Source organism: Xyrauchen texanus, chromosome 31 (assembly GCF_025860055.1).
Source record: "Xyrauchen texanus isolate HMW12.3.18 chromosome 31, RBS_HiC_50CHRs, whole genome shotgun sequence".
In the NCBI taxonomy this organism is placed as follows: Eukaryota; Metazoa; Chordata; class Actinopteri; order Cypriniformes; family Catostomidae; genus Xyrauchen; species Xyrauchen texanus.
The window spans coordinates 5,696,063-5,700,820 of NC_068306.1; positions in this window are offsets into that span (position 1 = coordinate 5,696,063).

A 4,758-nucleotide genomic window follows, 5' to 3' on the forward strand; every position below is an offset into this window, starting at 1 on the left:
ACTTCTGATAACTGCTGTGGGCTGTTTATGTCTCTGTCCGTGATGTCGACATGCCTATCCTGATTCAGCTTGGTTTCCCCATGTGCAGATGCCGCTCCACATACACAACATAGTGAGACTGATCCAAAGAGGACCGTTACATTGGTGCCGTGACTGTGTCATTGAGTGAGTGGACATCTGCCTGCCGGACCGCTGTAGCTGTGGCTTTGTTTGGACATCGTGGACTGTGTTTTCCTGAAGTGGACATCTCTTTATTATCCTTTGCACGTTGAAAAGGACTCTAACTCTGCTCTGATTATTTTTTATTATTATTTTTGAGTCAGGTTTCTCTTGTTAGTTGATCTGTTTTGTTTTTTCCTTTCTGCTATTATTGTTTTAGAGTGTAGTTATAATGAGCGACACTGAACTCTATTCGCCGGCTCGTACTCCAGCTTCTGTTGGTAGGGGGAGGGGTGTACTACAGATACCTGCTTCCTTTCTTGATAGTCCTGTTGTGGGCAGTAACGTTGCATTAGGAGTGAATAGGGTTGACTTTTCAACTGATCCCCCTGACATTACTGATATGCGTCACCCACGTAGGCAACCAGTCACTAGTTCAACACCACACACTGAAAATGTTGCCCCTGACTTGTTAGATCAAGTAGGCTCAATTGCTCAAATGATTGGAGAGCAGATTGCCGACAGTATTATATCTCGGCTTAACCCACCTAGCCTGGGGTCAGACACACACAGCAACCTGCATACTGGCAGTACCGCTTTGGCTCGACCTTCCAACACTATGGATCTATCCCAGGCTCACTTGGTCACACACAGGAACGTCAAAGAGCCTCCTTCCTTCAGAGGGATGGATCTGATTCAGTTGACATTGAGGAGTGGGAAGACCTGATGAGGGCCTTTGTTAAGAAGGGAAACATGCATACTGCCGAACATGTTGAGGAGATACTTGTTCACCTGCGGGGCAGAGCAAAAGACGTAGTAAAATTTTGGATTAAGAACAGCGAGTCTGACACCCAAACCAGCCCCAATGCTATTTACAGTCTGCTACGTAAGCATTTCAGTCGCAGTCAGTACTCACCAGTTCCCCTCTCTGACTTTTACACCACTTTGCCTAATGAGAATGAAGAGCCTTACGATTACTGGTTGAGGCTAAACAAAGCAGCAGATGTAGCCTCTGAATGCTTGAGTGAGCAAGGCAAATCATTTGATAATCCAGGAACAGAGATTGCACACATGTTCATCCGCCATTGTCCCAGTAAAGATTTGGCTCTGACCTTTCGATCTAAGTCCATTGACAAGTGGTCAGCCCATGAAGTGCAAGCTGTGTTAAATGCCCATAAATCAGAGTCCAGCTTCAAACTTGCTAGTTCGACATGTTGTGTTAGGACTGATAAGGCAAATGTTTGCAAAATTGATGTTAATGCAACCTCTGTCGCTTGCCATGACTCTGGATTACAGCAGTGTGGATCTACAGACCAGGCTAATCTAGAGAGAGTGATCGACATGCTGGAGAAAGTTTTAATTCGCAATTCATGCGTACGACAGCCTAACTCAGGTCGACGCAATGCCAGACTCCCAAGAATTGATGGCTTAGATGCCTTACCTTGTGCTATCTGTAACGATGGAGCTCACTCTGCCCTAGTCCACTGCCGTGAGCATCGCCTGTGTTTTCAGTGCCTGTCACCCGGCCATTCCCGACGCAACTGTCCTGTGTCACGGGCTACTCTAACTCCGTCTAATCAGGGAAACTAACAGATCTGCGCGAGGGGGAGGGCAGTGTAGATCTAATTAGTCAGCCTCCCATTTGTGATACTGAGGATTATGAGTCTGTATACGAGGTACAAAAAAGTATTGCCCCTTCTGACAAGACTGTTATTTTTCAATCCTTACAGCACGTCCCTGTGACTGACAGTCTGTTCTATACTCCTGTGTCTGTAGAAAATGGCCCAACGCTGAAAGCAATGATTGACAGCGGCTCTATGGCATGCACCATAAGCGAAGCAGCTGAAGCTAACCTGTTGAAAGCCAATCCTAACTTGATAAAGATTTCAGCAGATAATGTCGTTGTTGTTGGATGTGGAGGTCACGGAGTTACCCCCAAAGGGATATATGATGTCACAGTCTCCGTTTATGAATGTAAAATCACGATCCCTGTTTTGGTTGTGCCTGGTCAGACAGAAGAACTGATTCTTGGCAGCAATGCCATCAAACCGCTGTTGACTTTACTGAGGACCACCGTCGGCTACTGGAAGTTGATGACCATGCCAAGCGGAGATGGGATGAATGAATCCTTCCAGTTTTTGTCATTACTCTCTAACACAGATAGGTGGAAAGGTGATATTGTGCCAGACAAAGTGGGTACAGCCAAACTTACAGGCAGTGTAACATTGCAGCCACAGAGTGAATATATAGTTTGGGGTAAACTCCCTAGCAAGGCCATGGTGTCTGTGGGTAGTACCGTAGTCATAGAGCCCACTCAGTCTAACTCCAGGCCTAAACAGATCTTGGTCGGCCGAGTCATAGCACCCCTATTTGGTGATGGCTTAGTTCCAGTTAAATTAGTTAACCCCACTAATCGCCCTGTGACACTGAGAAGGAATGCAAAAATTGCTGATGTGTCCCCATGCATTGCAGTAGAGGATTTCCCAGAGGTTGAAAGTGTCCAGTGTAACGTCCAGTCTAGTGCCCAGTCCTGTCGCGTCCCCAAACAACCTCTACAGTCAGAAGAGGAGTTGACCACCATTCTGAGGGACCTGGGATTGAACGATTTAGACCTAAGTGCATGTGAAGTGTCTCTCAAGTGGAAGAACAAACTGCTCAACATCATCACAGCACATGAGTCTATATTCTCGAGGAACAAGATGGACTGTGGTCTGGCAAAAGATTTTGTTCACAGGATCCGTCTGGTTGACGACAAACCGTTTCGTCTACCTTATCGCAGGATACCACCAAGTCACTATGAGAAGCTGCGGACAGCCCTGAATGACATGGAGGAGAGTGGCATAATAAGAAAGTCTAACAGTGAGTACGCATCACCTTTAGTACTTGTGTGGAAGAAAAATGGCGACCCCAGGATCTGTAATGATTTCAGATGGCTCAACGCCAGGACAGTAAAAGATGCTCATCCTCTCCCACATCAGTCGGATGCACTTGCTGCTCTAGGTGGAAATGCTTTCTTCTCCACCATGGACTTGACATCCGGTTTTTACAATGTGCCACTACATGAGGAAGACAAAAAGTATACAGCATTCTCATCACCATTCGGACTCCACAAATACAATCGCATGCCCCAAGGCCTCACAAACAGTCCTGCTACATTTATGCAGATGATGATGTCGATTTTCGGTGACAAGAACTTCACCAGTCTGTTGTGTTACCTTGACGATCTTTTGGTCTTTGCTCCAACAGAGCAGCTTGCACTCGACCGGCTGGAGATGGTGTTTTCCAGGTTGAAGACCCACAATTTGAAGCTCTCACCAAAGAAATGTAATTTTCTGAGAAGGTCTGTGAAATTCCTGGGCCACATTGTAGGTGAAGACGGAGTCTGTACTGACCCTGAGAAAGTTCAGGCCATCACTGATGTGCAAGTGTCTGATTTAATGGACTCCGATGGCGTCACTCCTTGTCCTAAGAAAATCAGATCATTTTTGGGTATGGTGTTGTATTATCAACATTTTATTGAGCGATGTTCAGCCAAGGCTGAAGCCCTCTTTAAGCTCATTTCCCAGCCAGACACGCAGTGCTTTAAAAAGAGAGGGAGACATCCTAAAAAGAAAGTTGTAAATGTTAAACTCACACAATCAGACTGGACTGAAGAATGCAAATGTGCATTTGAGACTTTAAAGCATGACTTGCTTACAAGTGTAACATTAGCTCACCCTGATTTTGATGACCATTTCATATTGGCCGTGGATGCATCTTTCGATGGGTTGGGAGCAGTACTCTCACAGATCCCCAGAGGAAGTGACATGGCGAGGCCGGTGGCTTTTGCGAGCAAGACACTTTCACACTCCCAGATGAACTACCCCGCGCACAGGCTTGAGTTTTTAGCCTTAAAATGGGCAGTATGTGACAAATTCCATTACTGGTTGAAAGGGCGTCATTTTACAGCTTGGACTGACAACAACCCGCTCACATACATACTCACCAAACCAAGACTCGATGCATGTGAACAGCGTTGGGTAGCGAAGCTGGCATCCTATAGTTTCGATCTGAAGTATGTGCCAGGGGCTAAGAATGTAGTGGCAGATGCACTCAGCAGGGAGCCTTTTGTCCAGTCTAGTGTCAGTCATCGCCTTGTGACTGAGCCATACCATGCTTTGTTAAATCAACTGAATGGTGTAATGGATGAAACAGTTCAAGACGCTTTCAGATTCACAAACAACTGTCAATTTGTGAACACAGATATTGAACCAAGCTCTGATCTCTCTCACCCACTCTCCCAGGGCAAGTTAACATCTCATGAAATCTCCGCCCTCTTGGATGCACACTGCTCTGGCGGGACAAGCCGTGTAATGGGGACGGAGTCATCCCTCATCTGGAGAAAGAGGATGGTGCCACTGCTCTGCCTAAAAGCACCCTTCTGACTATGCAGGAGCAGGACAGCACCGTGAGTAGAGTGGTTTATTATGTCCAGAGACACAAGAGACCTGACAAACGTGAGCTTACAAAGGAGCCTCGTAGTGTAATCAAGCTGCTCAAGCACTGGAACAAACTCAAACTGCAAGATGGAATGCTATTTAAAGTGAAAAGAGATCACAA